The sequence below is a fragment of the Vanessa atalanta genome, chromosome 26 (assembly GCF_905147765.1).
Source record: "Vanessa atalanta chromosome 26, ilVanAtal1.2, whole genome shotgun sequence".
Classification (NCBI taxonomy): domain Eukaryota; kingdom Metazoa; phylum Arthropoda; class Insecta; order Lepidoptera; family Nymphalidae; genus Vanessa; species Vanessa atalanta.
In genome coordinates this window covers 5,073,793-5,099,629 of record NC_061896.1, presented here as the reverse complement: position 1 = coordinate 5,099,629, position 25,837 = coordinate 5,073,793, and the positions used below count along the sequence as shown (strand labels likewise).

General features: G+C 33.3%; 1 protein-coding gene across 38 annotated transcripts in view; it reads right to left on the bottom strand.

Annotated features, from left to right (window-relative positions):
* The window catches only part of LOC125074041 (ryanodine receptor), a 141,761-nt gene extending 117,543 nt beyond the window's left edge, over positions 1-24,218 (bottom strand). For all 38 annotated transcript variants that reach the window (XR_007120083.1, XM_047685228.1, XM_047685235.1 and 35 more), the window contains exon 1: positions 24,035-24,218. The gene's annotated coding sequence lies outside the window, so the exon portion shown is untranslated. The remainder of the gene's footprint in view (positions 1-24,034) is intronic.
* Positions 24,219-25,837: the final 1,619 nt, after the last annotated feature.

The following is a 25,837-nucleotide window of genomic DNA, read 5'->3' as shown; positions in this document are numbered from 1 at the left end:
TTGGAATAGTTAAGGCTGAACGGGCTTTCATGACACGAGTATTAATTAAGTAGGAATTTGCGGGCAGGCAAGAACCGAGATGGCCCAACCACTGGGCCATCTCGGTCTTAAGCGATGATTGCGGGTTCAAACTCAGGCAAACACTACTGAATTTTCATGTGCTAAATTTGTGTTTATAATTCATCTCGTACTCGGCGTTGAAGGAAATCAACGTGAGGAAACTTGCATGTGTCTGATTTCAACAAAATCTTGCCACATATGTATCCATCCACCAATGCGTGCAAGCAATAATAGTTGCTAAAAATATAAAAACTGGCCAAGTGCGAGTATGCCTAGCGCACAAAGGGTTTCATTCCATTATCAATAAAAACGGCACAAAAATCATGTCTGTTACATGGGAGTATCCTTAGATATTTATGTTTTTTAGTATTTGTTGTTATAGCGGCCACGGAAATACATTATCTGTGAAAATTTCAAGTGTCTAAAATTCGTGAGATACAGTCTGTTGACAGACGAACAACGGACGGACGGTCGGACAGCGGAGTCCTAGTAATAGGTTTTACCCTTTGCAGACGGCATCCCAAAAAAAGACTATCAAGTTGCGAAAACTTTATCAAATACAAGATTTTCCAACCGTATATACAAAAGCATACCAGTACATATAAAATTCTAGATTGTATTGTCCCCAGCTCGAAATGTTTGCGCAAAATCTCAGCGAAATCGTTTGAGTAGAACTAGTTTAAAATTCCGTTGCAGAAACGTAATCCGCACATACATAACACAGAGTTAAACAAAACCTTTTAATGGAGAAACATCGTTTTACGTTGGGATTAAATAAACCAGCGAGCAATGGCGTAAATTGCACGTACGCTTTGATTTATTCATGTGGGTACGACGTGATACGTAACAGTGGACGCAGAATTATACTTCGGTTATGTGGCTTATGCATTTTATTAACAGAAACATAGTTCTTTTAATTTCTAATGACGTAATTATTTATCTTGCTGTATAGGTATTTTTTTATTTTTATGTCATATATTGTGTGAATACGCGAACGGATAGAGTAAAGAATGAGTACATAAAAGGAAGTTTGAAAGTGGCACTGATAACCAAGAGATTATGTGGAAGGCGGCTATCATGGTATGGTCATGTTATGCGGAGGAATGAGGAACATATTGTGAAGGTCTTGAGCATGAACGTGGATGGATATAGAGGAAGGGGACGACCAATGAAAAGATGGATAGATTGTGTGAAAGATGATATGGCTGGAAATAATGTTACTTGTGAGATGACGTCAGATAGAGAAGTATGGAAGAAGAAGACATGCTGCGCCGACCCCAAGTAAATTGGGATAAGGGCAGGAGGATGTTGATGATGTTATATACGCTGACTGGCAAGTGGACCACACGATGGTAAATGGTCATCACTACCCATAGATTAGTACTTTAATAAATATAAAACGTTTTTCATATTACCAAATCCCCCTGCAACGTTGGGAACTAAGATGTTATGTCCCTTATGCCTGTAGTTATACTGGCTCGCGCATCCTTCAAACCGGAATTTCAAACGAACTGTTTTATGATGAGCCCTATTGTCATGTTAAATCCTTTAGTGTTTGATGTAATTAATATAATAATTTACTAGCGACCCGCACCGGCTTCACATGAGTGTTATTTATACGTTACGGACTATAGCACTCAGAAATGATAACTTTCTACCAGTTATTTCTTTTGGAATACCTTCATTAGTTCCAGAGGCAACTACATACAAACAAGCATACGTAACCTCTTTAGAATATTAGTATAGATTAAATAATATATAGACAGTGGAGCATCATCGTTTTAATCAGCTGTTAGTAAATGAATAGTTTTTAGTAGAAGATTTCAGGTTTAACTTAATTAATTACGCCCTTCAATTTTCACGTGCTTTATTAATTTTTTAAATTTACCAATCTGATTGGAGCAGTGTTGTGAAATAAGTTCTAAGCAACCTTTTTTAGAGGGAGGAAGCTCCTTCGCTGTAAAAATGAGTTATGTGTTTCCACATGAAATAGTACACCGGAATACCCTACTAAAAAAACCAGCGGTACCCTCTTCGTCTCTTCGGCGTGACGAGAATGAGGAAGACTTAGCTGGGAGATTTACAGACATATTTTTTTTTATTTCCGATGTTTTTATTTAGTTACGGCGCTTGGAGTTTTCGGTCAATCTATGACACGTTAAACTTTATGGTAACATTAGACAAATTTATAGCGGTTAAAGCCTGAATGTAATATATGAAATGGACCATTTGCTCGTTTTCTTGTCTAAGTCAAGGTCTTTTTATATACGTAAATTAAAAGGTCGAATTATGGGGGCGGCATTCTTTTGTCGTCAAAAATTGGAAACATATTTTAGTTTCAATTTATGAAATAGCAGTCAATGTTGGTAAATCAATAAAATATCTTTGAAATCCTGTAACGGATGATGACAAAATTTTCCGAAGAATTCAATTCTGTACTATGTATAGACAAAATAGGAAGTCTTTACTAATGACGATTTTGACTTGAAGCCAATTTCTACGCGGCGCAATGACTACATCAGGCGTCATCAGTTTTAGTGTTACTTAAAATCAGGAAATACATTTTACAACTGAGTCAATTCATCTTTCGCCTTTTTCCAACATACTGTATATAAGTTTATGAGCGAGTTTATCCGCCCACGGACTAGCCAGCATTTGATTAAAACGGCACCAAAAATAATTTGTCTTTAATATTTGGATTTTGATTGGTTCTACGATAAAATAGATTTATATGCAAATTAGAGATTAAGATTTCATATCGGAACTGTATGTAGTTATTTGTCCGATAATATCTCCAAACTTGGTGGCAGGGCTTTGTGCAAGCCCGTCTGGGTAGATACACTCATCATATAATATTTCATCATCCAGCAGCCATACTTTGTATTGTAGTGTTACGTTTTGAAGGATGAGTGAGCCATTGTAACTACAGACACAATGGACATACCATAAGTGGTTTGGTTCCCAAGGTTGGTGGCACATTGGACATATAAGGATTGATTAAAATTTCTTATGATGCCAATGTCTATGGACAGTGGTGACCATTTACCATCAGGTGGTCCATTTTTCCGTCCGCCTAACTATTTCATAAAAAGGGTCCGTCATTGTGGCATACGAGAACGGCTATCTTCTGAACATCATTATATGTATGAATGAAACTAAACTGTATGTATAAGTCTAATAAATAATTAGATTATAAATAAATAATTATTTGTAGATAAGAATGTCAGACAAGTATATTTTCTTGTTACGAACTTTACAGAGTATGTTTTTACGCAGTCGAGCTCAAGTTGTGAAACTTATATTTTTGTTCTGTACAGGAATTTAAGATTAATTCTTTATTCTTTTGTTTTAGTTAACAATAACGTGTATAATTGAATCATCGTAATAATTCAGATTTGCGATTGTATTGCAACTATGACGTCATTGATATGTAGAAAATAAAACAAGAGTTTGGAATATTTTGATATTAAGCCTAATAACGTCAGCCATCGAGATAGATCTATCTAAATTTTAATGATACGTCATTAGTCGAAATTGGTTTTTTCCGTTCCGAAATTGTAACAAAGCCAACTGGCAAAGTTGTATAACTTTTAAAATGACAAATTTGATTAAAACGAAATCTCATATTCCGTTTCAAAATATTATAATGTAAATAAATAGTTAAAACGCTTGAAGTAAAAACACGATGTATGACGAATGTAGTACTGCCGCGTGTGTAATTACTAACACGCATCGAACAAGTTTTGTGAACTTGGCACCCGACTTTAGACAATCTTTTCGCTGAGGGCTCTAGACCAGAAAAGGCTAAGTCCGGCAATGTGACATTTTCAGGCTGTTATTTAAAACGGGAACATTGTAATGTAATGACAATGAAGTTTATTTTATAAATATATTTTTTTTACCATTTTACGGAATTCTCTAAAGTAAATATATGTATATTTCTTTATAATAAATCTATAATGTGTAACTTTATTAAATACAATTTTAATTACACTACACTAAACCGATTTCAAATATTACACTAAGGATATAAATGATAAAAAAATTGAATTAAAAATAAAAATATCCCGTATTTTTTACGGGATTATCCGAAACGAACATTTTCTAAATCGGAACGTATAATTCCAAATCATACATAACGGAGATCTGAGGTTGACCACTAAAAAAACCAAAATAATTGAGATCCTTCCTTTTTTGAATTGGGTTAATAATTCAATTGAATTTTTTTACCATATTTCGTCTCGTATAACTATCCAAACTTGAATCAGAGATTGCGTTTTTCTACCAATGGAATTGAAGTCAAAGGATATCAAGTTTTCTACGAACATATTTTCTGCTTGAATATTTGTCGAGAGCAAATAAGGTCACGGACGAGAAAGGATGGCGGGAATAATTTAGGGTTCCCTATGCTAAAAATGACGGAAAAACAGTATTAACACACTCTTGGAAAATACATGAACTTTTTTTTATTATTTTATTTTTCATTCTATCTATTATGAGTGCCAAATAAAACTGTAAAAAACTACTTCAATAACATATATGTATATGGCAATAATATAACAGCAATCGTGGTCAATATGAGTCAAATTAAAAGAAGAGTGCAAAAAATGGTTTAAATAATATTATTTAAAATTGTATACATTAGAAAGAGACAGAGAGAAGTAGAAAGAGAGGGAAAGGTCGCCTGGGCATAACGCTTTTTCCTTACGATTTCTGCCAAGTGCCAGTTCAGTGATAAGTCCTTTGTAAGCCGCGTAAAAGGACGTTACAAAAACAAAGTAATTGGTCTTACTATGTTAAAATACTCATACATAATAATACTATGGGCTATTAATACTAGTATAATATACGTCCTGTCATATTAATATCGTAAGGAGCAAAAAGTTATGTTTGTGTGTCATATTACGGTTTCATGGAAAATTTTCTAATCCGAAAAATGCCCGATTGACAGTCTTTAATTAAAATGGTGAAAAATAGTAACTACTGAATTTCCAACTGGTTATTCTTGGAATCTTCCCGAACCAATGGCATTATAATATAATAAAGAATATTTTGATTTTGCTAACAGTTTCAGGATGAATAATATATATGTACTATGTAGTAAGTTTCTATGTTGCGTGTTTTCTGAGAAATGACTAGAAGAATGCCAGACATAGCGCCATAAAATGATCGGTCCAGACTCCAGGCGCTTTTCAAGCTTAATGCTGCGTAAATTATAACAGATCCATAAAAACTTCGTACAGAGATGTGTAGGTATTCAAAATATCTACAAAAAGTCAACGACCTCAAAATTCAGAGTGACCATTTTTATGCATAAGAAATAGAGAAAAATAACGATTAATGTAGTTTTAGTTAATTATCACGAAGTATTAATCATTATCAAAGCTAATAACGTACAAATTTTAAAAGTGTTACATAGATAAAGAACTTTTACTTTACGAAATTCATTTCAATAATTTTAGTGATATATTATTCCAATCGAAAAATAAAGATAGAAAGAAACAAACCTTAGATTTACGTATGCCACGCGAATTTCCAATAACTCAGCTGTATTGTGAACTACTAACAGTTCTTGATTAATATATATTTACCTAAAATATAATAAAATTAAAATAACCGCTTTTTACTAAATGTATGTCATGTATACACGGTAAATATGCCGATATAACATTTTTTACTATTTTATATCCGTATATCTGTTTGTCCTAGCTTATCTCTGAAACAGCTCGACCTATTTTGATGGAACTTTCACTGGCAGATAGCTGATGTAATAAGAAGGAACTTAGGCTACAACAAATTTTATTTTTGTTAAATTCAAACGCGTTAGAAGTCGCTGGCACAGCTAGTTTATAATAAAACTCTATTCCACTAAACTACTTATATCCACTTACTTTACTTACTTTACGCCATTTTATAGATTATTCAGGCTCTCGGCCAATGATATTACGCGCCAATTCGATGTAGCGATTCGCGCAAATGTAGATTATGTGTCTTGTTCTCTTGTGGTTGAAACTATAGATATTTAAATGAACGCGTGAATTAAAATGCGGTAAGAACGGGAGGGCAGCTAGTATATTATAAAATTGTTATATATAAAAGCTAGCTAAACACGCGGCTTTACTAAAATTGCAAAACTTAACATCACACAAACCTTTTCTCTTTTTCTGGAACTCAAACTATCAACATACCAATTTTAATCTATCGGTGCAGCGGTTTAAGCGTGAAGAGGTAACAGACAGAGTTAATTTCGCATTTATAATATTAGTAGGAATTTTATTACACAGCTTCCGTTTTTGATATTTTAATTATGTTCAATTTTAATTGACACTAATCTTAGGTGTTTAATACCTGATTAACGTTTTTTTGTTTGAATAAAACCCTATTACATATACTACATCGTATGGTAATTAAAATTGTACCTTTAGAATCGTAAAAACGAATTAACTATTGCTTTAAAATGTACTATGACTGTCCAAAAAGTCCAAGTCTAAATAATATACGGAACACCTAAAGCGTGAGTATGGCTTGCACTTGGTTATCTTTACTATTTTCTAGTCTCGCCATTTACTTTCGTCATTTACAAAGGGTTGGGCGGTCCGTGAACTTTTTATATTTAAATTAATTCATTTTAACGCAATTACTTTATTTTACTGTAACTAAACAAAGGCGTAATACACTTTGTTTACTATAAATTTACTTACAACAAAGAAATTAAACATATACTATAGTTCGTATATTAATAATCTCGTACAGGTGTACGGTATATCGAATCGGATCTAAACCTATCCACAATTTATAGATCGTTAAAATTTTATGATTTTTACTCGACAACATATATCCGCAAAATTCGTACAATCGAGTTATTTCGATATTAAACCCATGAAATTCAAAGACATGACAGTTCAACGGGCGGCCATGTTTGACGTTTACTGATGCGTTCGGAAAGTATGTTCCAAATAATAATTTCGTGCAGGATTACGGTAGTTAATATGTTTATAATGGTTTAGTTTTATTTATTTTACCCGTGCGAAGCCGGGTTTTAATCTAGTATAACATATTATAATATCCCGTATACAGTCTTACACATGTACAGATGTATGTAACAAAGATAGATAGATTGATAAGAACTTGATTGCTCAATTAAAATAACAAGTTTTACGGAAAATAGAAAATTAGATTGCATGCAAGTGTTGCCTTATCATTAATAGCAATCTTTTACGGGCAACCTCGGGGTAGTAGGATTACACTTACAGAGAAGGGCAAATATTCTATTTATTTATACATATAAAATAACAAGTCCCGACTGACTGATTCATCATCGCCGAGCGTAAACTATTAAAGATAGGGCCATGAAATTCTGTGAGTAGGGTCGTTTTATTGAGTAGACACCCACTAAGGAAGGAATTTAGGAAATTCTACCCCTAAAGTGGTGAAAGGTGAAATAGGGGTTGTTATTCTGTATGGAAGTCAGTCATTTTTTAAGTTAGAAACATGGAACTTTCTTAACTTTTACTAAAAACTGACCATCAACCTTTAAAACGCGAGTAAAAAAGCGACATCTTGTGTTATATACATATAAAGTAATAGCCTGTAAATGTCCCACAACTGTAAAGGTTTGGAGTTTATTCCAACACGCTGCTCCAATTCGGATTGGATACAAACGTTGACAGAATTTTATTGAACTTACACACATGGACCTTGTATGTGTAACGATGTATCTTACGATGTTTTCCTTCCCCGCCGTACCAGATAATGAGATGAATTATTAACATAAATTAAGCACATAAAAATTCAGTAGTGCTTTCTCGGGTTTAAACCTGTATTCATCAGTCAAGATGCACGTGTTCTTACCTCTCGGCCAACTCGGCTCAAATTATATATGAACTGCTAAAATATAAATAACAAAATATATTCTCAGATGTATAATATTTTTCTTTAGTTTCTAACGTATTAAAATACTTGAAATGGTTTTCTCGCAAAAGGTAACTTTATAGCTGGAGTTTGACATCAAATTATGAGCGAAGTATATTATAAAGACGATAAGTAGCATCAAGAACAGAAAAACGTTCCGAGACGGAGGATAGAAAAGAATATTGCGAGGGATTGAGCGTATAAATTACGATGTCGCTTTTACTGTAAGACTTATTGTCTTACAGTAAAAGTTGAGTACGGTACTTTTAGATATGGTCATATTACTTCAAACCGAAAATATTTATACCAATATTATAAAGGCGAAAGTAACTATATCCGTCACGTGGCGGTAGGCCGAAGTGTAACACTTCCACGGCCATAAAACTTAACCGTATTTGATGAAATTTCATTTGAAGCAAGCTTGACCTCCGAAGAAGGAGATAGGCTAGTTTATATACCTAAGTCCGACAATTAACCACTAAAACGCGAGCAAAGCCGCAGCAGTACGTAATAAAGATATATTGTAACCTTTTTATGAGCCGAGATGGCCCAGTGGTTAGAACGCGTGCATCTTAACCTATGATTTCGGTTTCACACTGAATTTTCATGTGCTTAATTTCTGTTTATAATTCATCTCGTGCTCGGCGGTGGAAAACATCGTGAGGAAACCTGCATGTGTCTAATTTCGACGAAATTCTGCCACATTTGTATTCCACCAACCGACATTGGAGCAGTGTGATGGAATATGCTCCAAACCTTCTTCTCAATGGGAGAGGAGGTCTTAGTCCCGCAGTGGGAATTTTACAGGCAGCTAGTGTAACCATTTTATCTCGTCGAATGATTCCTCTAATATAATATGTAGGTATCTTAGTATAAAATATGAGTGTAGTCTAAAATGCAGGGCCGGATTTAAAGGTCTCGAGGCCTTGGGGCCACAAGGGAATAGAGGCGCTGGATCAAAAGAGGAGTGGTATCATTTATGTCTGTAAGCAATCATTTATTTATTCTTTGTATAAGTAACTCTTACGACAGTATTTAGTAACACAATTAGACTTTAACTATAGATAGATATCTACAAATACATATATTGCATTATAATTGTTAATTCATCGGTATCTATATTGTCTTGTGGAGGCCCCAGGACAATTGCCCCGGTTGCCCTCCCCTAAATCAAGACAAGCTAAAATGTGTAGGAGCGTAATTTTAGTTTTCTGAAACAAATTTTAAAAAATAACTTGCATACGTTTCACAGTACTGCACACCAAGAAAAAGTATGACGACGACGAAAATCTATGACGTCACTCGTGTTTATAATTATAGTAGTCGTTACTGTTCGACAAAATGGTACCATCTAATAATAGCATAGGTACGCGTATAACTTAGCCGCGTGCGCTTCGATTTTCCAAGTTTATTTATTAAATGCTATGTAACATATTTTGACATATAATTTTTTCTGTCATAAAAATATATCTAAATTGTTTGAGATATTCAAAAACTCCATAAAAATTTACATCTACAACTAAACGAAAGTGGACATGAATTTAAATGACTTTGTTACAAATAATAGTCAATAAATGCTTTAATAATAATAAAATATGTAAAAGACTAATACAAAAATATATTGTATATTTAATTTAACAATAATAAATATTAGACAACATCACATACATTACTCTGATCCCAATGTAAGAAGCTAAAGCACTTGTGTCTTGTGTTATGGAGGTCCTCAACTTATATATCATAAACATATATCAATTTATATATGTTTTACGCATCGATATCAATTTGTATACATTTGTATGTGACTCTATTACCGCCAATCCCACGCAGATGTTATTTTAGTAACTCCGATTTCACTGTCTGGATTATTATGTGTAAACGCTAAAGTAAGTCTGTCTATCTTTCGCTTTTCCAAATACAAACCACTGAACCGAATTTGTTGTAACTTGCTATTCAAGCTTGCACCTCATATAAGAACAAAGGCTAGTTTTTCATGCTTAGCACCGGACAACTAACCCCTAAATCGCAAATAAAGCCGCGCGTTATATCTAGTATGCTATAAGGATTCGATATTGATATCCGAGATCGCGGAATGTAAATAAATCATGATGCTATTAGTCAACTTGTAGCGAAACAACAGAAACTACAAAGAAGGCGTACTAGTGCATACATAAATACTTTAAAAAACAATCGAATTCGACTCTTATTAAAAGTTAAAAGGTAACAAAGATTTATTGAATCGACCTTGGTTGCGTCATTTCGATTTTAAGTCTCATTAGGTTGTTCAGATCGAATTTTCGATTGAGCACATCAATTCGTATGGAATCACTATTGTACACGCTGCATATATGCATGTATATGTACACCAACGACATATATATGACTAGGGACCTAGGTATTACGTTGGGCCGTTATTTAGTTATTACGTTTTTCTTTTAAAAAATTCTCAGTTTCTGTCCGATATTTAGGAATTTATACAAATAACGCCCCTCGACCTCGGTAATAGCTGTTCGTTCTCGTAAGCAATTTCCGTCACGGATTATGAGAGTGATACAGTAGTGCATCTGTGTTAGAGCACATACTTGTGCACTTTAATATGTATATATGTGCCTATTCCAATGGAAGTAGGAAAAAAGATAAACAAACCTTTGATTTACGTATTTCATGCGATTTGCTAATAACTCAGCTATATTGTGCACTACTGAGAGACTATGATTAATATACCTTTATTTAAAATACCAAACTATTACACTCAACTACTTATTTCCACTTTAATTTTACTTCCAAACGAAATACATAAAATACCGATAACAGTATCGTCGACGTTCAAAACGCCATTTTTACGCAAATCCATAGTAAATATCATAGATTAATCAAGCTCTCGACCAATGATATCGCGTCAATTTGCTGTCAAATGCTGTCTTCTTATGGTAGGAATAGACTGTAGTCTCATCTACTTTTGAAGATCTCCATTAAACTTATTCATAAATTATAAATAAATAAAATCATTACATAGATAATTATAATCATGTGATGTTAAATTGTCTTAAATAGAGAGAAAAAGTCACAGACAACAAGCTAGTTTAATATATCGTCGTGTTCAGCGTGATTAAATTGAAACGACCATAACTTACAGTATGCTAATTACATCGTACGGGCAATGAATACTAATATCATGCATGGATGTTGAAAGAGCTATTAAAATTGTTTATAAGCGCATCCGTAAATACATCTTATAACTGATTATCATCGTTAGTAAATTTACTACAGGTTTAGTGCAGGTCCGTCTTGGTGGTACCACTTACCATTTATATGACCTACCATTTGGCAAGGTGATGCTATGGCGGCACTTCAAAGCTAAGGGCTGACATAAGAGCGTGACATTTCAGATCTCTCGGTATTTCATAATATTGTGCGCCGTTAAATGGAATAAGAGCGGAGACAGGAGCCCGTACTAAGTAAAAATTCTAGTAGATTCTTGACAATCAATAACCGAGTATAACGTTTCTATATATATATATTTATACTAGCTGTGTCCGCGACTTCGTGCGCGTTGTTTGAATTTAAGTTATTTGGATATTGTAGCGTGATTTTATTTTTATTCTGTATATAATTCTAAAATAAAAGAGTAAGAGTAGCCTAAGTTACTCCTTATTACATCCGCTATCTGCCAGTGAAAGTCCCGTGTGAAGTCCCGTCGAAATCGGTTCAGCCGTTCCAGAGATTAGCCGGAACAAACAGACAGACAAAAATTGTAAAAAAAAAATATTTTGGTATATGTACCGTGTATACATACATATGCATGTAGTAAAAATGGGTTATATTAATATTACAAACAGACACTCCAATTTTATTACTTATTAACATAAGACTTATTTACATTAAGTCCTTAAATATATACAAATATGAATTAAAATATTTATTGTACAAATCCTGACCGCGTGGAATGATTGCAAGAATGCTAGTAGCATTTCCCTATGAATTGCGATTCCGATCCTCTGGGCAAAACGAACCAGCCCTCCTGTCACCAGTGGAGGCAATAAGGCGACGTGTTATACTTTTAATGAAGCATTTAGCACCATTACTCCCAGAGCCAAGTGTTTATACAGCAAATGGGACAAAAAACTAATTTGACATAAGACACGAATATTTAGATCTTTTTTTGCTTCATCTAATGCTAACGATCAGCCAATTAGTTATACGTCAAACTACTTCAAATAAATTTAAATAAAAAGTAAAGTTTAGAATAAATAAGCGTTCAGAAAAAATTGTTGGATATTCTATCATCCTACACAACGTATCTGTTGTATGTCTTCCTATACCGCCGAATACGAGATGTCTTATAAATACACGTTGATTCGATGGTGCTTGCCCGGGTTTGAACTCACAATCTTTGGTTAATATTCACATATTTTAGTCACTGGGCCACCTTGGCTCATGTCGAATTTCATTAGTTTAAGCTTAGAGTAACGTCAAGTAAAATACACCCAATATATGTATATATTAAATCCATTTCAGAATTTACGTACAATACCAGTGGGATTGGTATTAATAAAGAAGTATTTTTGTATCGCAAAACATATCTCGTAAAATGTTCGAGTAAATTTGAATAGAAAATACTAATTAATACTTGTTTGACTAGAAATTGTCCAATGAATATTTCAAATTAAAAGCACTGAAGTGTCAATGACCTCGAATAAAATATTACAAATCTACATATAAATTATATAAAACAAAGACTCTTTCTGTCTTTACTAGCGTCACTAAGTGTGTGTTTTTTGTAATAGAACAACAAAAACGAAGAACAAATACATTGGAACTATGTATTAAAAAATTACCGAGTTGACCCAGTGGTTAGAACGCGTGCACCTTTACCGATGATTTCGGTTTCAAACCCAGCCAAGCACCACTGAATTTTCATGTGCTTAATTTGTGTTTATAATTCATCTCGTGCTTGGCGGAGGAAAACATCGCGAGGAAACCTGCATAAATGCATAAACTGCATAAACCTGCAAGGAAATTTCGCCACATGTGTATTCCGCCAACCCGCATTGGAGTAGCGTTGTGGAATATAACCAAACCTTCTCCTCAAAGGGAGAGGAGGTCTTAGCCCAGCAGTGGGAAATTTACAGGCTGCTAATGTGTAATGAAAAAAAATAATAATTAATCTTATATAATTCTTTAGCATTGTCTTGCTAAGCGATTTTTTTTTTATCTATATTAATAAATTGTATTCGTGCGAAGGCACGACTCTCTGGTTACTCATAAAACGTCGGGAGTCGATTTTAGTTAAGAATGTAGTTTTAATTTTGCCGTCGAGATTTATTGCTAAATAAGAAGATATATAATCATTCAACGACGATATCAACTCGGGCAGAGAACGCTGAATTTTCAACAGCTTAAATTGTGTTTATAGTTCATCTCGCGCTCGGTTGCCGGATAACGTCGTGATCTTGCATGAGTCGGATGAAAATCTTTCACATGTGCATCAACCAACTAGTGTCATAGCTTAGCTCCAAACGTTATCTATTTGAATTTGTACTTTCAAAATTTGGGTACACTTTAGGGATATAACAAGAACAGTTTGGTTGCTATATTTAATCCCTTTGTTGGTTTTTACGGATCTGTGCAAGCTCGTCTGGGTAAGTACCACCCATTCATCACATAGCCCTTAGTATTGTTGTGTTCCAGTATCAAGGGTAAGTAAGCCATTATCACAGCAAATATAAGAGATCAAACATTTTAGTACCCACCTTTGGTAGCATGTTGACAACGTGGTGGTTCACTTATCATCAGGTGGTCCATTTGCCTACTTATTTCAAATAATATTCTAGTTAGCATAGCTTAATATTACTTAGCAATTCAATTTAACCGTAAATAATTATGTTAATTAAATACATTAGTAAGAGTATTAAAAAATAATAATTCACTTAAAATGAAGTCGTGACATCATTAAAATTATATGATGACTGAACATAAATAAACACATATTTATAATATTGGTAGGCGGATGGGAAAATTGGACACCTGATGGTAAATGATTATCACTGACCGTGTTTGACGCTGTAAGAAATTTTAACCATTTCTTACATCGCTAATGCACCAACGACCATGGAAATCACTGGCTCACTCCCCCCCTCAAACCGAAACAGCTATACTGATAATAACTAATGATGCTTAGTGGTAGAATATACGTTGAGTGAATGATGGACGGTCTTGCATTAGTAGAAGTTTTTATAAAAAAAGAAAAGTTTATTTGGGACACGGCACCCATTATACAAAATAGAAAATAAAATCCGAACAAAAAAACGAAACATATTACACTTAATCTACAAAAAAAAAACACAACAAAAAAGAAAACACTTATAAGTATACCAGTTGACGGCCGCAGCTTCGCTCGTGGTTTAAGGGGTTGGTTGTCAGATTTTTAGGCACAAGTAACAGCCATATAAAATTTATTCAAATTCCGTCCAGTTGCTTAGCCGTTAAAGCATAACAGACAGAGTTACTTTCGCATATATAATATTAGTATAGATATACCCAGGCACCCTATTTGTTTGTATCGTAGCAACCTTTGTAATGCATCTTTACTTTTTAAATCCATCGCCTGTTTTACTATAATGCTGATAATATATATCATTTAGCATATTTTTAAACTTAAATCATTCATCCGATTGAGTTAAAATCAATTCAGTTGACAGTACAGGTTCCGCTGTATTACAGACGCACGTCTAACAGGCGACACTAGGATGCTTATTGCAGTCAATATAAGTTAGCAATCAGAAGTCAGAAAAAAAGCATTGTTCGAATACGTCAGTATAAGAAATATTCGGTTAGGTTTTATTTTATTTTTCATTATTTTATGTACGTAATAAATACGTAAATTTATTTATTTTTATTTATTAAAACGAATACCTAGATTTCGAAAACCTTAACACATTCAAGTTTAATAAACATGAATGTGGCGAAATGTTTTTATTTTAAAATCAAATTCACTTGTTTATCTAGTAAGCTTTTGTTTATTTAATCTGTAATCGTTGTCGATGCTTAGCTTTATTTTATGTTTAAAAGAGCAGTTTTATTTGTTGTTATTTATTATTTACATAAGTTTAATATATTGTTTGTTTCCCTTTTTTAATAAAAAAGACTCATTAAATTTGAATACTTTACTAGCTAGATACTCCGCGCGGTTTCGCCAGCTCTAAACGCTCCCCCTTTCTTACGACCAAAAACGTGATGAAATTTACCTAAAGTCTATACCGTTTCCAATAATTATGGTATCTAACGCTTTTAAGTAGATCTCAAATCGGATTGGATGATCCTGAGATTAGCACGTTCAAAAATACAGACTCTTAAACTTTATAATTAATATAGATATTCTGTTTAAATTATATTAATTTTATAATAAACTTATCTCGGAATTAAAATTGTGTTTTACCCGTGCGTAGTTGAGACATAAATGTTGTAGAAGTCTTGAGATACAAGAATAATTTTACTGCACTGCAGTTCGTGTACGTAAAAAGAAAACTTTTATAATATGTTAAGCTTAACGCAAATGACCAGCCTGCCCGTTCCGTGTCACAATTTTAATAAATATCAGTACAACATATTGGAAACATTAGCTAACACGATTCAAATGCTGACAAGCGAAAATGACCTTTGTCTACATGATACAATAGCGAAAATGCATTGATCGATTTTGCGAACCTCGTAAAGGCCGCCGATTATACAGGTTAACTACATAAAAGTGCAAAATTACAAAAACAAACCTATTTTATCCTTTAAAAGTAAATCCCACGCACAATATCACAATGCAACACACGAATCACTTTTACGTGTCACTGTACACATATTTTAACACACTTTTATGACAAAAATAAGTAAGGAAGAGTATTTGATTATCATTTTACACGCGTTTCACACACGTCCACTACGGACAAGTGCCGCAGACGTACTGAAAACTGAATACAAGTGAATTACTGACATCCGCAAACTCAAGCTAGCCTTCGGGAATATTCGGAGTTGCGAATCATTCGAATTTAACCGAAGTTAACGGGGTTTTATACGACTACGTAGAGATATTTGTACCATAGTAGTAATATACACATAATAAAAACTCTACTACGTATAATTTTAAAGCTTAGTGCGATTATTATTATGAGGTCTCAGCATCTCCTTAAAATAATGCTGTAGAAACTGTGTCTGTATATTGATATAAAAAAAATAATGTGCGTGATAAGAAAGAATACCAAAATACAAAAGAGGTGATTTTTAATTATTTTGAAGTGATAACTTCTTATGGGAGAGTTAACCGCTTCGTTACGTAACGCGTTACGGCGCCAGTCTCTATGGCTCTCTTTCTCTTACGCATACGGCAGCGGTAGGCAGGCTTCTGCTCTCACACTCTAATACGTTTTTTCAGTTATCACTTCTCTTGGACGTCCCGACACGTAGATTTTTTTCTTGTTTGTCTGTACACGCTAATTTCCGAAACTACCAAACGGATTTTCCTGCTGGTGTAGGTACCCAAGCTTTGTTTCATTACCTCAACATAAATAAATAAGGCATATTATTCAACACAAGATTATATATAGATTATATAGATATATGTATAATGGGTGTTATTATATGAATTTAACTGTATTTAATATAGTTTAGTCAATAACTTTGTACTTCAAACCAATGGTTGCTTTACGTTTAATACAATTCTGTTAAATGACGATTCATAAGTGCTTGTAAAAGCCTACTTTCGACTTTGATTAGATTCGGTTCACTATGAAAAAGTTATCGCCATTCAAAGAAATAGTGCGTAATAAAACCAACTTTCACGCGGACGAATTCACGAGGACCAACTAGTATATGTTAATTTTTATATTACTGCTTATATAACATATATAACAAATATATAAAAAATAGATTTAATTGTAGCCTGGCTGTTTAGACCCGGGGCCTCGCAGCCAGTGGCAAAGTCACATGAAGCACTTATCCGTTTCAAAATCGGCACCATATATGCGTTTACATTAGAGGCAATGAAAATGCAAAAATAGTAAGGTATAAATATTACTAGGTTTATAACTTTTATGGCATTGGTTGGCGGGTAAGTAGGCCACCTGATGGTAAGAGGTCATCACTGCCCACAGATATTGTTGACGTAAAAAAAAATTAACCATTCCTTACATCGCCAATGCGCCACCAACCTTATGAATTGAGATTATGTTCCTTGTGCCTGTAGTTACAATTGCTCACCCTTCAAACCGGAACACAGCAATACTTAGTTGCTATTTGGTGGTAGAATGATGGTGAATGGGTGGTACCTAACCATGATAAATGTTCGTTTGTTTAAATGTTTATTCTTCAATTAAGATCGAACAATACCGTATTGGCCTCGACAACATCACCAAGCTAAATGTATAGGAGTACGTGTGTTTATATAAAAGACAATTCACTGATTGGCAATCACAATTATAAATATAGATACTACAAATTTGGAGAAGATCTTCGTTTCATAAAGGACTGAGAAACGAGCTTGCAATATATGGATGGGTTCTGCAACCCTTAAGCTTTCAACTTCGACTAATCGTCCTATTGAAAGCATCATTATATATACGAGAATAACACCAAGATAGAGTAATAAGGTCTATACATATAAGTTATTGATATATGACAAAAATGTTACGCAAATCATCACGACGACCTCCCTTCCCTGGTCGAGTAGTGTGTACACCGGTTTTCATGGGTACGCTACTCCGAGGTCTCGTTTTCGATTCCCGACCGAGTCGATGTAGAAAAAGTTAATTAGTTTTCTGTTTTCTTGGGTCTGGGTGTTTGTGGTACCGTCGTTACATCTGATTTTTCATAACACAAGTGCTTTAGCTACTTACATTGGGATGAGAGTAATGTATGTTACGTTGTCCAGTATTTATTTATTTATCATACTAATCATTGGTGCGTTTTAATCCACGACAGGTCGCGAATTATTTCGATGTATTTAACCGCCCGGTAACATTTAGTAAGTAGACCTACAAAATAAAAGGCTTTATAAGTAAAGTGCACGTCATTAATCCCTACTCAGCTCAAGGTATACTAAATCGTTTATTGCATTCCATAATGTGTACTTAGGTAATATAGCTTAACTTATATTAATAATATAATTATGAACCCTTTTAGGGCGCCGAACATAAAACAATAAAAGTAAGTTGTTTTATACAGGCCCCATTTGGCTTATTTGAATATTATATAACAATTATTAACAGTAATTCCTTAAATATATACGCAATTCTCATCCTCTGGGCAAAAAACGAAACAGTCCTTCTGTCACCAGTGGAGAAAATAGGGCGAGGTGTTATACATTTAATGAAGCTTTTTTTAAATTTAATTGAATAAAAAAACAAAAGGCCTAATTTACACGAAAAAGAGGTTAGTTTGGTATTAGAGTATATTTTTTTTTTTAAAGAAAAAGAAAGTCGAAAATATTGTATGAAAAATAAAGATAAATATTTAATTTTAAATTGGTTTTACTACATATCTCATAATGCTCGTGAATATTTTATAGTTTAAAGTTCAAGTTTTAATTTCGAAAATAAATTGAATAGTTCGTGCAGTCTCGATGTTACATGCACAGAGATTGATTTATAAATTACTTTGATATTCGTAACACACGGTAACAGAGCTCTTTTAATAGTATACGTTTATTTATTTCTTTGTTGTCGTGTCTTAAGTTTGGATGCAAGCCAAATGACATGGCCCTATTATCGAAATAAAGATCAACTTCTGTGAATTGGTTCTGAAGTAAAATATAATAAGATGTATTGGATTTTGTTCTTATCAAATAAAATTGAATCGATACACACTTTATTTAAACTTACTCATTCTTATCAGTAACTTTTTAATCGGCATTTTTGGAAATTAATTTAACCTTAAAGCTGCTACCGGTTCGGTAAATACATCAAGAAAAACCAGCGAGATAGTTAGGAGTTATTCTTGATATAATTTTCATAATCGAAAATAATCAAATTATTATTATTTAGCAAACATGAAAATTGACAGACAAATTACCTAAACGCTTTTTTTCACCTAAACAACGTTTTATTGGTTGTCTTAATTATTATGATTTTTAACAAGACCTTAATTTTTTAATGCCAAATCTAAAACCGAGAAGGTTTGTACCTTATTTCACCCGACAATACAATTTCCTTGATGCAACATTTGCTGGTTTTCTCACAAAGTTTTCCCTCATTGCCGATTAAGAGACAAACTATAACAAGTTTGAAATTAATTCCATGATAGTCAGTATGGCTTCCCACTGGGTTTGATTCACTATTGTCGAATAAGATTCACGTGTTCTAACTAAAAGCTATCTCAATAGCAGGATAACTGTCTGGGATTACTTGAGTTTTAATGATGTCACCAAAAATAGAGCAAAGCAATGGACATTTTCAGGATGACAGGAAAGAGAAAGGTAAAATAATTAAATAAGCTTTTAAAAAATAATGTATATGAGACAAATTAGGTGACAATATTCGGAAAAATATATGCATAAATGTACAAAAGTTATATCTGAAAAATAATATCGTTTATTTATTTCCAAGTTAAATTTTGTTGATCGTTCGTGGCGACGGATAATGCTATGTAAGTCTTATTTACGGGGCAATTTAATATCATGTGTCAACGCGCATAAATTTAGTTTCCAAAATAAAATGACTATGATAAATCCCTTTTCATTTGCCTAATATTCAGTTTGATATATTTCTTGTGTGATATATACTTCTTGATGTTTGATAAAAAGATTTTTATTGATTTAAAATATATTATTAGGATCAATTTTAATGGAACGTTTTCTGACATACAAGAGGACTTTAATTGGTGTCATGTGAATTAAGTGTGTTTTTCTATTTATATACAATTATTATTTGGTGCAATAAATATTTCTTGGCTCCTAATCTGATCAACATTAAGATAAATAAGCTCCTATAGCTAATCTTTTCAGGAAATGTTCAATTTTATCCAATTACAACAAATATTTCACCCTTTAAAAATTAAAGTGAATTCCTGTAGCCATGACACCATTACCATTACATTATCATGAAATTAACGTCAACAAGGAAACTGAAGTCACGACTTAAAATTTCTCACAGTTTTTACATGATATAAGATACTAGCTGAACCAGTAATACCTGCGCGACATTTCTAAAATACAAATTTCCATCCCCGTATTATTCCCTTAGGGGTAGAGTTTCGTTTTCGTTCTTAGCGGATGTCTACCCTATAAGGAACCTACCTGCCAAATTTCAAGTTTCTGAGATTTCGTGAGTCCTATTTCATTTTTATAGATAAACTGATAGAGATATTCTGTTGATGCTTTACCATTTTACTTATTATTTACTTATAATTAGAGATTTTTATTTAATAAGCATTATTTTCTCTTTTTCTTATGGTTGCAATATAATTATAAATATTTTCATTCCATAAGATTAGAAAAAATGTAGATAGAATGATAATTAGCAACGTAATTTCTAAATACGAAAATAGTAGCAATTTTTGTAATATTTTCGTTTATTTCACTCAGATCAAACTGAATCAAGGTCTTTGTTTCACGATTACATAATTACTACAAAAGCATGAATTAATTAAGATCTCGACCAATGATATTACATCAATTCAATTCCAAAGTTGATTATTTGTTCTTACGCCTCCTGATATTGGAAACAGCTATAGGATATTTTGGGGATTACAATGACAGATTGCACCATAACAAATGTATGTTTACGTATTTATTGTATTGTTGGTTTAATGGCTTGATATAAGACCGGAGATTCCGAGGACATGAGTTGAAGTTCCAGATTGGGTAGAAAAAAAATTATTTTGTTTTTCTATCGAAAAAAATCTTAGTGACAGCACGGAGTCTGGACTCCCGTGTTTTAGAAAGCACGTGAAGCTCTTGGTCCTGAACTCATTCCAGTCGTGTCGGATTATGAGAGTAAAGGAATAGAGAGTGGACCTGTGTTTGTGCACACACTTGTGCACTATAATATGTCCTGCGTATTTGGCTGGTCACATTTAAGGTTGGCCGCCAAGGCCGTAATTGGTTGAGACGCCATCACGCCATCACGTATTTATTTTACGAATAAACACGGATACGCTTTTTTTTAAATTGAAACCAAACTAAAAACGCTACCGAACCAATATACTAGAAACTCATACCAAACGATGCAGTGTGTTTCGGAGAAGATTTTAGCATACAATATTATTATATAGAAAGATGCGCTTCGCAATTCACTAGCTTTAAATTTAGACTATTGACGTGACAAGCTTGATTTTCACGTTCTTGCTTGTAATGAGACGTTATGTAGTGAATCGTATAATCAACTGCCAAATCAGTTGCCAGTGGATGACAGTTATTATTAAACACTATTTATGATTATGTGATTCAGGATGACGATTTTATATTACCTAATTGCATGCACTATTTATACTACTAAGTACGAAATAGGAAACGATCTTGATACTTGTAACTATACAGCTAAATTAGTTTTTTCTTATATTTAATGAATGTAATGATCTCATCGCGAATGTTTAATGTTTTATTCATAGTCTACAAATGGTAACAAGTATGTAGGTAAGTTTTATTTAAAATATGTACATGTATGATTACAGCATGTAAAATGTCAATTATGTGGTAGAAGATGTGATATAAGTTAATGTTGTCTTAGATTTTCGCAATTATTACACATTGAAATAAAACTAGTTTTTTAACGGACAGGGCAGACAGTCTGCCCGTGACCACGAACACTGCAAAGTGCTCGAAACGTCGGGATGTTAAAATAATTAAAATAATTAATATACGCGATTAAATCCGTTAAAAAACTAGTTTTATTTCAATGTGTGATATAAGTTTTATTATTATAGTTAAAGTCGTAATGTAATTTTATCAAAGGCTTTATATGTTTTTATTTTATTGTTCATAATACTATTAATCGTGGCTCAACACATGTAAAAAAAAACAGAATTTGCATTCAAAAACAAAGCTATCGCCAATAATTGAAAATCATTGGAAATCACAAGAATACAATCACTTTTCGTCACGCGACAAGTTCATTGAGCGTGATCCTAAACTGTTAATTCCTGGTAATTATTATTATTATGATAGACTTGAGAAATAATATGTTTTTTTAAAAGAAATGAAATGAATAAATCATTTAATATGTTCTTGATGTGATGAAATGAATCTCATTAAATTAATTTATCTTTTTTTAAATTAAGGTTCGTTACGATGTTTTCCTGCCCTGCCGAGCACAAGAATAGTTCTAAATTAAGCACATGAAAAGTTTGTGTTTTAAATCCACAAACTTAGTCTTCTAACCATTGGACTATCTCGGCTCATCCCATTTTATCAAATGTTTGTCCTCTGCGCGTTCCAGGACCATTTATCCAATTGTGATGAAACTTTGGTGATTTGTTTCAGCTCGCGAATATCAGTGGCTCAATAAAAAAAAAAACAAGATTTATACTTTGTATGTTTGGCCTTCAATATAAACGTCTAGTGTAAACTTTTACGCTAAGAAGGGCCGGGTAGATAGATAGATAGATAGATCCCGATTATCTTATCAATTTGATTTGATTTTCAATACAACATTGATGACCGAACAAGCAATCATTGACTGTTAGTTATTTGTCAAAAGACATAAATACACGTAATTTGTTGGTATTTAGCACCCTTTGACAAATAACTGGTCATCGAACGGCACAGAATTAAAGCTTAAAGCTTTTATATTTGGCAACGAGCTAAATGGCCCACTGTTTATATATGTTACAAGATTTGAATAAAGTCTGAGGACTTTTTCAACATTATCACAAATATCTGATAACGATTTTATTAATTTCAAAAAGGTTGAAATATTTATGAGTTGGCTATCTGATATTATGTGGTGATTGGTGGTACTATACAATAACTTCAAGGCGCTCCCAACCCCCTAAACTAAGATATTATACTATCCTATGACTAAGATATACATATGACTAAGATATATACTATGCTATCCCATGTGCCTGTAGTTACACTGGCTCACTATTTATTGTTGTGTTCCAGTTTGAAAAGAGCTTCACACCATAATAACCAAGTATTGCTGTTTGGCGTCAAATATATGATGAGTGGATGTTAGCTTCTTGACAAGAATATACATATACAACGAATTTTACAAAATTGAACGTTTAGTTGTACGCAGACCGTGTTATAAAGGTTGATAACATTGCATGAAATAACGTCTATATTGCTAAAAGCGATCTCGTACAGACAATAGCGCGTGTAATGAGATTAAACCAATATACATTTACAACTTTATTAGTTAAATGAAGTATATAAATTAATAGATTCTCATACTTCATTTAACTTATAAATATAATAAATGAAAAAGTAATATCGAAATGTTTAAAAAAAATCATACAACATCAAATGTTATTAAATTCTAAAGCTGAATAAATCTTAGATACTAAGTACGGTTTAAAAATAATAAATTTTATTTTACGAGACTAATTATATTCTAAGTTTTTAAGTGCTTTGAAAGCATAATTTTCTCGAATGTTCTCCCGTGTCTGTTGAAAATAAATGATTTATTTCCAAACAGAACACGTTTTAACTATTTATATAAAATTTTAATATTTTATGAACGATAAGTAACGGTTATTAACGTAATTAGTATACATATATATATTTAAACCACGTGCTCAGAGTGAATAAGTGACTAACATTGTCAGGAATAGCTTAAAAAACTGACAGACAATCACCGTTTACAGCAATAAAATTACTATAATAAAGTGTATTATGACATTATACACGTAAAAAAATATCAAAAATAGTATTAACTTTATATAGACAAGTCTTAAGATACATACTATGTAGGTACATAGTCTATCTGAGAAAAAAGTAGGTTTTGAATCAATGAACACCTACATCGATATCAATACAGTATTATTCAAGATTGGCCTATTTTATAACGGTAACTGAATCAGACATCACAAGCCATCGTTGAGCTCCAGCGAACTTCTATAGTATATATTTAGTACTTACCAACACATATCAAACATCCATATAACTATCGTTGTATGCACTGATCACACATTTTCACATAACACGAAACGATATTAACACAAGTGGCCTGTTCCAGTCGTATTTCGATTACAATTCCTACATTAAAATAGGAATTTTCAACAGTCCGGGCTGCGCGAGCGCCGGACGGAATTTAGAGCGGACGGGAACACAAGACATACGCGCTATTTATATTTTGGCTGGGAGAGATTCGTGAGCCAATGTAAATTGACCTATGCCATCACACTAAGGATTAGTGTACAAGAATACATTTACATTTTTAAATATTTTACTTATTGTTATACATAATAACCCTTGATGTCGATGTGGTGATGTTGTCCAATATTTATTTATTTATAACCCTTAAAGACGTCTTACCATGAAGAAGATATAAATGAATGGGCATTATCAGTAAACCGTAATATTATAATTATTACAGAAATGCAGACAGCCAAATTAAATGAATTATTCTATAAAAAATCACTTTGGATCTTACTCGTATAATTTGAAAACTGAATAATTATATAAGACACACACACACACAAACAAACACACATCAATTGAGACTGATATTTCATATGACTGATGGTTATCGTGTTATACCTGTTTCGGCGTCACAGTGGTTCAATAAAGAATAAATATCTATTTACAACATTAAGCTTAAAGATCAAATATACAAAGAAAATTCTTGCTTTTTCCTGCTAGGAAAGAAGATTGACTTGGTGGTAGGGCTTTGTGCAAGCCCGTTTGGGTAGGTACCACCCACTCATCAGATATTCTACCGCCAAATAACAGTACACTGTATTGTTGTGTTCCGGTTAGAAGGGTGAGTGAGCCAGTGTAATCACAGGCACAAGGGACATAACATCTTAGTTCCCAAGGTTGGTGGCGCATAAGTGATGTAAGGAATGGTTAATATTTCTTACAGCGCCTTTGTCTATGGGCGGTGGTGACCACTTACCATCAGGTGGCCCATATGCTCGTCCGCCAACCAATGCCATAAAAAAAAAGTCTCGGCATTTCTCTACTGTAAACCTTCTATTTGAATCAGTATTTGTTGAAGAAAATCGAATTAAAGCCCGTTGCGCAGTTTAAAAGATTAAAAGTACAGATGATTAAATTTGTTTACAGTCAAATTTAAAATAATAAAACTGTGTGTTGTGTCGTATAAACAACTGGTAAAATAACACTTTATATGTTACTTGTGTACACACTTTTCCTGTCAAAAGAAAACTATCAACTCCCCAAACAATCATTTTCATTCATTAGCAGCCCGTAAATGTCCCACTGCTGGGATAAAGGCCTCCTCTCCCTTTGAGGAGAAGGTTTTGGAGCACATTCCACCAAGCTGCTCCAATGCGGGTTGGCGGAATACACATGTGGCAGAATTTCGTTGAAATTAGACACATGCAGGTTTCCTCACGATGTTTTCCTTCACCGCCGAGCACGAGATGAATTATAAAATTAAGCACATGAAATTTCAGTGGTGCTTGCCTGGGTTTGAACTCGAAATCATCGGTTAAGATGCACGCGTTCTAACCACTGGGCCATCTCGGCTCTTAACAATGATCATAATTTAAATATATATATTTTGGCAACTGATAAAATCCCACTCCTCTCTTCTAAACACCCCTTAATTAATCAATCTCTTTCTCTGCTTTCATCTTTTCTGCTGACCTCATGGTATCACCGTTACCTATTATGTAAAGCCGATGAAGAAGCTAATTTCTCATTGTTTTCAAACCATTAGCCGTATTATCTTCTTATCATCTCAGCATGCCTCTC